A 12,500-nucleotide genomic window follows, 5' to 3' on the forward strand; every position below is an offset into this window, starting at 1 on the left:
GGAAGTTTAAGATCTGCGACACGACGGTAACGAAAACGTCATTTAAAATGGTAAGTTCAGGTTTATTAATCTTTTTCGTCATTGTGTCGTCGTGTCTAACTTCTAAAAACTAGTGTAACTTTCCAGGAACTAAATTAGGAGGTGCGGTATTGAATCTACGACAAATTGGTCATTTCACGTCGCAGATTTGCCGAAAACGTGAAAAAAATGTACAAAAACTAAAAATGCACGTACGGAACGTGCAAAGCTATTGCTTTTGCTCATTAAATATGCAAAATTTGTGACGTTTTCGTTGCCGTCGCGTCGTAGATCTTAAACTCCCCATTGACACAAGAGTTCACAAATCGAAAGTTGTTCAGCGTTGTCTGTTTTCTAATCGACAACGATATGCGTTACAGCAGTGGTCAAGGAGAGGCCCAGTGCTTAGGGCGCTTTCCTCGAGATCCGGAGATCCCGGGTTCAAGACCCGTTCTGACCACTCGTTGAATTTGATTCTGGTAGTCCCCGGTTCAACTTCCCAGCTGCATTTGTAGATAGCCAACTAGTGTGCCTCCGGCCGGTTGGGATTCTTAACAGATGTTGCTGTTGTGTTTCATTGGCCCTGAAAAGCACCTATGGGGAGCGGTCAATTAAGTATGTATTGTATTGTCAAAATAATGTGGACTCACGAGGCGAAGCAGGGTGAGTCCACAACAAATTTTGACCACTGTGATGGCGAATATCGTTGTCGATAAGAGTACAGACAACGCTGAACCACTTTCGATTTATTTTTTACCACGATATTCAACTCCAAAGAAAGTGTTTCTTTTGAAAGCGTGACCAAAATCATGACACAAGGAGAGAGCTATAACTTTCTCGCAATATGATTGGTTTATTTCCCAAAATAAACGTTCCTGATTGGCTACTACATTGCGTGACAAATTGACGGGAGCATGACGCGTACAGCAATACAGCATTGTCTAGACTCTTATCGACAATAGCAAATTAGCCAATCAGATGACGAGATTACAGGCAATTGTGGTAAAAATTCAAATCTAAAAGAAAGTTCTGCTCGTTACTGTATTGAACTATGGTGCTTTTCTCGCAGTACCCCGGGGAAAATGGTTCCTGTTTTATTCTGTCAGAACATTTACATTCAAAAAAACATTAACGAACATTCCACTGATAAAGGACACAGTCCCGAAAGGTCTGGACATTTAATATTTTGGCACTTTCAGCAACATTCTCAACCTTCATTTACATTCCTTACTGTCTTAATTAGTTTTTTTTACAGGTGGGGACCATGTTTCAAATCTTGTTTTGAGTAGTGCACAAGAGAACGGGGGAAAGAGATCATTTATGTTCAGTAAATTTTCTCCACAGAAGAAATGCACAGATTTACGAATGAATACAGAAGAATTTTACTTCATTGCCTTTTTTCCTGTCTGGCCTCCTCCCCATGGGAGAAGGGAGATCCGAGGATATAGGTAACACTTGGTTATTGTTCACTGTTGATAAATTGCCATAATTTGATGAACCATCTTGGCACTGAAAGGGGGCAATAAAACGTTTATGAAAGCTGCTGCACATATCTTTTAGTGTATGCCACAAGCCAAGGCAATCTCAAAAATAAGGTTTATACTATTAGGTGCATGATAACATTCCAACAAAGTATTACTTACTCGTAAAGAAGATAAATAAAAATTACATATTCACAAGGATCGTTCTTTGATCTAGGCAATTAACTATATATTTATTGCATTGTAAACTTTTGTATTATTCAAGCTTTCACAACCTTGTCTTTAATCAATGTTGGTATAACAAAGCCATGTTGAAAGACTTTGCTCTGTGTATATGTCTACATTTTGTATTGATAAGCTTTATACCACTCATTTGAAACCCTTATGTTCTCCAAACGTGTTTATACACAGATAACTGGATGAGGCCTGCAGTAGTGGCTAGAAAGGTTTTCCCAGCATTGCTGTTTCCAAAGTTGATTGTTTCATTGGTGACAGCAGTGAATAAAATTATCAGCCATTAAGATGCAGCAACAAATTGCAACAAGAAAGTTTGTCAATCAACCACTTCTACGTTTTTGTCATTTAAAATTTATAACGAACACACAAGTAGTGTTTTAAAATCGCATCTCACTGAAACATAAAGAGGAAATTTGAAAATATTATGCTTACCAGTAGCCGAGTATTTTGGAAAAAAAATTCAAGGTTTATAGAAAATGTGATGAAACTGTTAACAAAGTTTGTGCTATATATTTTCAATCAAAACTAAAAGTAAGGAACAAACATGGAAATCATGAGAACACTAGGATTTTCTTTTTATTACTTGATGGATTATTAATAAGATGGAAAATGGATCAAACTCCAAGGCTGTCTACTGATGTAAACAACATTAAAGGCTCTCATTCAAGTAATAAATGATTTGTGTGACAAAAAAGTGTGGTTAAAAAAAAAATCAATACTTCCACCAAGGATTGTTATTTGGTTTGTTTCCCTCCCCACCTTGAGTTTCCAGTTTAGCTTCATACTTTCCTTTTAAACATTTGGCTATTAACACCCTCTGCCCTCTCGCAATTTTCAATGACCATCCTTGATGTGGGTATGGATATTTTAATGACCCCCACAAATTATATAAAAATGCATGAGAGGAACATTGAACAATCACGTCTGTTCTACAACATCATTATTCACTGACAAACACTATATTTTGCGGCAGCCAATTCAAATTGGATGATAAAGCAATTATAAAAATTGAAATGGTTGTTACAAAATGTAGTGTTTATAAGTGTCTTGCATATCATTATAGGTGAATAGTAATTGTGTACAACCACTTGAGAACAAGAACAATAATATTGTTCAGAATTCCTCACGCACTTCATTTATTACGGCATAATGACCTCAGCATGCTTCTTCTCCCATGGAAGGAAGGTGGGAACAACACTGGAAACAACGTTGACAGCGACAAAGGGCAAGAGATTTGTAACTGCGCCACAAAAAGTGTTGTCCAGGGAATGGGGGCCAATAAGATCGCAAATAGTATAATAACAGCATCACAAGCAGCCCATGGAGTCCAACAGATCAAAACCAGGTTTCATCATTTAAATAAAGTTCACCCTCAGTCCCAGGCTCATTCAACCAGAAGTTTTCATGATAATAAAAAGCTCATGTTTCAAGGACTTGAGGAAGTCATGCTCCTAGTATTGGGCAAACCGCAGCCATGAAAGTTTCCAAAATCTTGAAATCTCGCCACTGATAATTTTAGACATGGAAAAGTTCTTCTCCTGGCTTGACAAACAGAAGAAGCATATTTTAATGGGGTTAGACTGAGAAACTTATGATTTCCATTTTATTTAAATCGTTGACCAGAACATACATTGTATACAATCAGAATCTAATCCAGAACTGTTCTTGAGGTAGCTAAAAACAGTTTCCAGCTGTTAGATTTTGGTGGGTTATTATAACCACTCCTTATCAGTGACTTGATGCTAATCATTGGTGAACACATTGTTATCATTTCTGTGACACAACAGGTTACCATAGCAACAGTATGACCTTCTAAAAACACCCTAAATTGCAGCCTAGGGGCTTATAATTCAAAAACAGCACAGTGAAGTCTTTTTATATTACAGAATGATAAGACACAACTTTAAGTTAAAAAAAAAATCTGCAGATGGGCAATTTCACATGAGACTAGAGAAAATCCTTTTTTTTTCAAATTAGTTCACAGATAGAAATATCAAGTGAAGCTATGAAAGCAATTTTTGCAATTGCGTAGAGAAGCCTAAAAATTTCAGGACTTCAACGGGGTTTGAACCCGTGACCTCGCGATTCCGGTGCGATGCTCTAACCGACTGAGCTATGAAGCCACTGACGTTGGCAGCCGGTCATTTGTGGGTTCTAATGGTCCCGTGAGAAATGTATCAATGATGAAATGGTATATGAAATGAATCATATATGAACTGCAGATATGAAATCAAGTGAAGCTATGATCTTCGCAGTTATGAAAGCAATTTTTGCAATTGCGTAGAGAAGCCTGAAAATTTCAGGACTTCAACGGGGTTTAAGCCCGTGACCTCGCGATTCCGGTGCGACGCTCTAACCAACTTAGCTATGAAGCCACTGATATTGGCAGCTGGTCATTTGTGGGTTCTAATGGTCCCGTGAGGAATGAATCAATGATGAAATAGTATATAAAATGAATCATATATGAACTGCGTATATGAAGTCAAGTGAAGCTATGATCTTTGCAGTTATGAAAGCAATTTTTGCAATTGCGTAGAGAAGCCTGAAACCAGTGACCTCGCGATTCCGGTGCGACGCTCTAACCAACTGAGCTATGAAGCCACTGACGTTGGGAGGTGGTCATTTGTGGGTTCTAATGGTAAATGGTCCCGTGAAGAATTGCTTTCATAACTGCACCCATTTTAAAACGGTTAGCTTTCAATAACTGTGTGACTCGCAGTCATGACTCGCATAGCTCGCTTCTTGGCTCTCATGGCTCGCAGCCATGGCTCGTATGGCTCGCTCCTTGGCTCGCATGGCTCGCACATTGGTAAAACTCAATCGCAAATCAAGACTTAAAAATTCATGCAACAACTTGGTGCAAAGAAAATCAGTTCTGTAGTTAGCTGGCTACAACTAAGATGCACTTACACAAAAGTCATTTTCAATAACCTTGAAAACTTTTCTTCAAGGTCAAACAACTAAGAGCGAATGTCTCTCAGGTTTGAGCAAAATTGGAAATGGTCAAAGAAAACCTTCCTTCATATTTCGTGTGTAGTTAGTCCTTGGGATGAAACTAATCACAGTGGCATTTGTTTGATTTCTAGCAAAAACCTGAGCTAAGAATCAGGAGGGGGAGGGAAGGTTAGGCCTCAAAAAGCATTTTTGGGGACATTTTGCACCGTAAAGATTGGAGTTTTGTTGGCAAAATATTTCAAAGAGCAGGTCAACAGATAAAAACCTACTTTTATTATAGGAAACTTTCACCCTTCCTCTCAAGAAATATGGTATCAGTTTTTTTGCACCTTCAATGCTCCCCCCCCCCCCCCCACCCCAATACCCCTGGGGACCCCTAAGCCTTAGCCTTATCATTTACAAGGGGCTTCAAGAGACGTTTTTTCAAAAAGCTGAAAAAAAAATCATGTTCTAACAATTTTTTCTCTTCCTGGTGTTCGGATTTTGATCAAAATTAAAGGTAGATGTGAATATTTTACTCTTTGCGAATCGTTTGATGCTAAAAACTCCGCGGCCACTCCATAAGTTTTTGCAGGCCAATATCAGTTTCAAATGTATACCAAGACAAAATTATAATATTTCGTACTTTTTATTCGCGATTGTCTTTCTACGGCGATTTCACCCAAGAACGTTAGAACATCTCCTATAGAATAGCTTGCATCTTGTTATTTTAGCTGGGGATTCAGGTAATATCTTTTGGCAATTCAGTTCGTACCGGTTGCCTTGTCGTGTTGTAGAGAATGCTCAGTAAGGCACTCTTAAACTTTGGGATGCTTAATTATGAAATGCCTAGCTATAAAATTGCTCGCAAGCTAATTAACATGCAGTACGAAAGCTGCGAAGTTCAATGATTTCATGCTCACCAAAGGTTTTAATATTCTGTTTACATTTGCGTGCAATTCCGCTGACCGGTTCTTATTGCTCGCAGCGCGAGGAGTGCCTCCGGAGAACTTAAATTTTCTTCCGGCCTGCTCTTAAGGCGGGGGTACACATGAAAGCCTCTTAAATCGGTTTAATGGAAATATCTCCTTCGCGTTTCAAGCAATACAAAAACCAATGCTCAAAACACAAATCAATGTTTTGGGGTGTTTTGTAAATTTTTAAATTTTGGAGGGGATAGTTTTTCTCAAAATAGTAGTAAAATTTGGAGAAATAAGAAATAGTTAAGATTTGATGTAGTTTGAAAATTGATATATGGACACCCAAAGAATCCCCTACCAAGCTGGTGTGCTCTTGGGTTGGGTTCAACTGTCTGTTGGTGTTCCAAAAATAATTTTCTTTCTTTTGTCCCTTCTTTAAACCTCTTAAAATGCCCTTTAAATTCACGTGTACCTCCACTAAAACAACAAAATAACCTTAAACCACAAAACATAATGTTAACAATTAAAAATATTCAACTTTTTTTTTCCCAATCAAAGCAGTTTGTTTCCAATTTTAAAAAAAAGGAATTTTTCCTGGGCGCCGCCGTAATTGTGACGTATCATGGTTGACCTGTTGTTCCGACACAAAAAGCTTTTGTTCTGGAACATTAGGGAGCTTAAGCAATGACAACGGCGACAGTTACAAGAACGTCAAAACTTTGCATATTTAATGATCCAAAAAAATAGATTTTCACGCCCTTCACGTGCGTTTTTCACTTGTGTCCATTTCTTTGCCTTCGTCAGCAAAATAACCACTTGAAATAGCCAAATTTTAGGTTTCATCAAAGACGTAAGCACTTGATGATAAATTTTCATTTTCTTCCCTAAATTAAGTGCCGTTCCAACGAGTGTCATCTTTGAGGAACTACCACACCGTTGTCATATTAAAAAGATTGAAATAGCCACGAAGCGATTAAAATAAGAGATGACGTTCCCATTGCCATCACGCTCCCTAATAGGTCAACCACGACATGTCACAATAGGAAGCTTACGCAAGGATGACGAAGATGCCAACGAGAACGGTAATTCCTTTGAAATTGTTCTACTATCAAACTTTTTTTGTAACTTGACATAGTTAACATTCATGATATGAACATTTAAAAAATGCAATAACACGGTACTTGTTTACGCGTCAGCAGGCTCTTAAAATGGGGTATTTAACTGGTTGCGCGTTAAAAATTCGAATCACCTTCATAGAGAATTAAGTCCTGGTTACTTGAAAGACACAATTTTTTTTCTTGACGGTAAAACTTTTTAATTTGCATAAGCAGTATTGCTTCATTTAAGCCGTTTTTGATTGTCTGGTTGAGGGAATATTTTTTTGGACAGTTCCGCGGTTAGCTTGAAGTCCTCGCCTTGGCCAAAATACACCCAGTACGGAACTATTTTCCAAAAAAAATCATGTTCTACTATCAAAATTTTTTTCTTCTTCAAATATGTTCTTTAATAGAATGTTCTTAGCAAATACCTGAAAAAAAAAATCGGGGGTTACCGTGCTTGTTCCCTCACAAACTGCCGTGCAAGGTGGTCATGGATTCGGAGATCACAATGAGGTGGAGAATTGGCGCGGTGGGGACTGGGACGAGACACAAAATGTCGCTCATCGTGTTCGAAGCGTGCACTCGAGATCAAGCTTGTTTTCGGTTGTTTTCGGTTGTTTTTATGCGTTTGATATTGCCAACACAGACATTTATACTTGGACAGAGTGCAATAATAAGAAAGAATAAGGTAAGTCATTATTTGATAAGATTTTAAAGTTATGAACCTTTAGTGTGGATTTTTTGTAGCGCTGGCCTTCTGTTAATTCCAGTGAGCTAAAGTTCGATTTATTCGACATTGCGCCATCAATGCTTGACAAAGCAACTTGAAGAAAAGACTGTTGATTCCTATTCTTTATATGTTTTCTTGTTTGGTTTTTATACACAGCAAAATGTGAATTCTTCACCCATCACTGAGACGGGAGTGATGTACATGTATACAGTACACTGTACTTCGGTGTCTGACATTTGCAGACTGCAGACTGGCTACAAATAGCGCTGATAAACAGTATTTAAGTCTAAACACCCATTTCAGATAGCGGTGATAAACAGTAGTTAAGTCTAAGAATCCATTTTAAAACGGTTAGCTTTCAATAATTTCTAACCGTTTTAAAATTCAACCGTTTTAAAATGGGTTCTTAGACTTAAATACTGTTTATCACCGCAATTCGAAATGGGTTCTTAGGCTTAAATCACAGAAAAATTTTTCAAAAAAGCATTAGTGGTTTTTTGAATGGTAATTTAGCTAAATCCCCTTGAAGAAACCATGAATGGAAAAGCGGAATTCGTTCCATTAATTGTTTTTCACATACAAGCCACCAATGTTAATAACCCAAAAAAACATTGTGGCTTTTGCTTAGAAAACATGCATGTCTATCCAATTTCCCATCAAGTTTTTATGGTGTTAAACATCATGGAAAATACACAAAAAAACATGATGGTTTATTCTATTAACCCATGCATGCTTCTGTTAATTCCCATTACGGTTATTTGGGTATTACCACTGTGGATATCATTTGAAAACCATCATGGTTTTTCTATTGAAACATGCATGTTTATTGAATTTCCCATCAAGTTTTTATGGTGTTAAACATTATGGGAATTGCACAAAAAACATGTGTTTTTTTCTTAACCCATGCATGTTTCTGTTAATTCCCATTACGGTTATTTGGTTATTACCACTGTGGATACCATTTTAAAACCATCATGGTTTTTCTATTGAAACATGCATGTTTATTGAATTTCCCATCAAGTTTTTATGGTGTTAAACATCATGGGAATTGCGCAAAAAACATGTGTTTATTTTCTTAACTCATGCATGTTTCTGTTAATTCCCATTATGGTTATTTGGTTATTACCACTGTGGAGATCATTTGAAAACAATCATGGGTTTTACTATTTAAACAAGCATATTTCTGTAAATTACACATTGTGGTGTCATGATATTAGCCACTGTGGAGAACACTTGAAAACCATCTTCGCTTTTGCAGACAAAACGTGACTGTCTTGTATTTTCCATTGTTGGTTTTCCTTTTTTCACCATTCATTGTACAATTTCCCCTTAAAGGTTTTACATCCTGTACCCAGGGATGGCACTAGGATTTTTCAATCTGGGTCCTCCTGGGACCCACATGTTAGGCCAAATTGGGGTCCCAAGCATTTTTGGGGGTCCCAAAATCTTGGTGACCCTCTGCGAGAAAAAAAGTATGTTTTAAATTATGAGAAAAAGAGAGTAACCACCTTGGAATTAATATTGACGCATATGCATAGGAACGGCCGAGAAAGGCTTTTTCTAGAGCCGTTACATTCATTCCTGGACAAGAACACTGTTCATGAAAGAGCACCCTTTCCAAGGGTTTACGCATCACTGGTTTCCTCCCTTAGGAGCAATGAACAGTGATGTCTTTTGCTATATTTTTGCATTCAGTGATTTGCTGAGTACATTCCTTTGAAGAAGACCGCAGAAGGTCCAAACAAACAGACAAACAAAAAGACAAATCAAAGCAAGTTGTGTGAGTTATTTAAGTCAGTGCCTTTGCGTCCTGGGACGCATTAAAATTTCTATCATGCATTTTTTGGATTTTATTTGCGTAAAAATGCACGATATCTGCGTTAACGCGATCCCTGTGTACCACGATTTTTTTTAAGGATAACCATTGTGGTTTATTGGATGGCTGGGATGGGTTTTCTCATGTTTGTTTCCTCAACCTTCTATCTTGGCATTTATTTCAAAACCAGGTTGTGGCTCTGTAAAGACAAAATATGCAATTTTGACTGCCTATTATAATGGGGTAAGGTGTGAACAAACTGAAAACTCTTACTGTAAAATCAAACATACTAACTCATCAGATTGGATTTAAAGTAACAAGGTGTTAAGAATGTTCAGGTTTGAGAGTGTATATTAAATGTATATAGGATACTAATAAAATACAGCAATTAGACATGCATTGTATTGAAACTTCCTTTAATTAATGTGAATTTACTATAGTTTTCGATACATGTTTTAGGCATAGAAACAATTCATATGTCATTTCATCGTTCATAGAAACAATGTTAACATAATGAAGTTCAGTTGCAACTTAATGGGATTGTTTTGGAAGAGCTGCATCCTTCAAAGCTGCAATATATTCCAAACTCAACAAAATGAGAACAAGAATTGCCAGACACTTTTACATGAAACTTCACAACCAAGATCCCTAAGATGGCTTGACTTTTACGATGTCATTTCTTGTAGGATTGTTCAAACTGCCAACTACTGGTATTTTTCACAACCTTGGTCAAGTTCTCGTCCTCCTTTTGAATATTTTTCAAGATATCTGATACTTCAGTTGAGATGAAGGCCACACAACTTGAAGTGATTGCCAAATGAATGCTGCCCTTATATCTGTGAGGCCTCGCTAAAAAACAAAGATAGAAAAAAAGTACTGTATCATTTAGAAGCTAACCCTAAATTCGTTGCAGGCTGATTAATTAAATTAACACCTGGAAGCACTGAGGCCATTATCTAATCGGAGCTCCAAAGTAACAAAGAATAAGTTAAACTTGCAATTGGGCTTTCAGTTTCAGTTTGATAAGGTCAGGAGTCGTGGTAAGTGAGTATGTTTTTGACAGCGAAGAAGCAAAACATTTATATTAAAGAGAAACACTCCACCACATACCTTCGATTTTTTTATGCCTCGTTATTAAGCATCTGCTTTATTTTTTTGGCACACAATTTCCACTTTCCACTCACGAACTTCCTTGAAGCACCTTCCATGATTCTTCAAGATTATTTATGATTATCCTGGAGATGAATTCTCTAGAATACCAAACGTTACAAACAGAGGAGTTGAAAAAGGCGCGAAAAGTGAGAGGGCAAAGAATTGTTGGATTTCATGCCCAAATATGGAAAAAACTCGTGACTCCACCCAGTCTTCTCTCTCAAAGTATGAACGATTGCCTGTGTTTCCTCAGTAGAAACTGCAAGTTATATATTTCATTGCCTGAGGACATGAAAAGGAGATGGGAAGGAATCAATATCACTCGATGTCAGCGTAGCGAAAGCCCATGGTCATTTTCCATGTATTTCCTGCTAAGGGAAAGCGGTCTCATCATTGGCAATGGCAAAATTCTCGTCACTTTGTTAGTCCTCTTTTGATGAGTAAGTACACAATGTAAACTTACTTTGTTTTTCAAACCAAACAAATTTCTACTTGATGCATTTTACTTCAGAGCGAAGGATTTACATGTGTACATGCTAGTCACACAATATGAGTCGTAAACAGATTGAAAATGTTACAGGTTTTGTCTGATTTCTTTTTGGAGCATGCAAACTCAATAACGCATGGTGTGTTCTTTTGTAACTCACCCTATATTTTATCCTACAGCGTGAACACAGGTTCAATTCACAAGGCAAAGGAAACGCTCAGTGATAGTAATTTTCAATCCAGTTCAAGTGAAGCTGAAGGTGACTTGGAGGATTGTTCATCAGGGGCCTAATTCATCGGATACTTACAGACCAATCAGAGCAGTTCGATTTAGAACCACTACAATTGAAGATAATTATTGTATGTGCCATTTACAGAGTACTTCTTTTAGTGAACCAAATACAAGGTTCATTGTCCTTGAATGACAAGGGATATGGAGAAGCCAGACCCTGTGAAGACCTGTCCATATCTTACTGTGACATGAGAGAGGCCGCACAAGATATTTTTTTCACAGAACTTTTTTTATATAAAGCAAGCGGTGAATTGAAGGGGAGATGAATGTCTTAGGGAATAATATTTCTACGTGTAGTGGACTGAGTCCAGATTTTGTAATCACTATGATGTAGTTTTCGTAAATGTGCAAAATCAATCTCTTGATTCTTGTCAAAGGAATCATGATAAGGTATAATTTCACTGAATTAAAATCAAGCCATACCACCTGCTTGTGGTACTCAGTTAAATTATTGTCAGAGACGAGGGCCTCTGATAAAATGTCTCTTCCTTGGTAACAAATGCAAAGAAAATAATTGAGAATTTCCGTTGCAGTTAATTTTTGTGTATTTTCATCGATCCATTGCAGTACAATAAATTATATTATTTTTGTAGTCCTTCATGGTTTAAAAAAAGAGAACCGTTTTTGTATTTGATATTGGATTACAGTTGTGGCTGTGTCTGTGAAAACATCCAGATTTATCAATTTCCTATTTCCTTTTAAAATTAATTCTGCTTTTAACTGACTGCCTCAGTGTCAAGTTTCAGTTGAAGTTGTCATAGATCTAGTTTCTGTGTTGAAATTATCTTAAGTCCTTATTGGTCATTCCTTCATTTTCTTGATTTGTACATTGTACACGTATCAAGTAACTTGGTCTCCATTCAAGGGATTCAACATTTTAAATCGTGGACTGCACTAACCAATTCACGTGAAATGATTTAAATGTTTTCCCATTTGTGGCTTGAATATAGATTTAAAATTCCCAGTAATGGTTATAGCAAGTTGATTTGCCATTAATGGTATTTCGATATTTTACAGAATGTACTGCTCTAATCAATTCACATGAATGGATATGAATGCTTTCATTAATGGCTTGTGTATAGAATACCGTTTGGGATTTTCAATTCCCATTTTATATTGGTTTTATGAAGTTGATTTCCATTAATGGGATTTCAGTATTTTACACAATGTACTGCACTAATCAATTTGCATGAGTGGATAGGAATACTTTCCATTAATGGCTTGTGTAAAGAATACTTTCGTGGGATTTTCAATTCCCATTATTGGTTTTATTAAGTCGATTTCCATTCATGGGATTTTAATATTTTACATAGTGTACTGCAATTATCAATTCA

This window comes from Montipora capricornis, unplaced genomic scaffold, assembly GCF_036669925.1.
Source record: "Montipora capricornis isolate CH-2021 unplaced genomic scaffold, ASM3666992v2 scaffold_500, whole genome shotgun sequence".
Lineage (NCBI taxonomy): Eukaryota > Metazoa > Cnidaria > Anthozoa > Scleractinia > Acroporidae > Montipora > Montipora capricornis.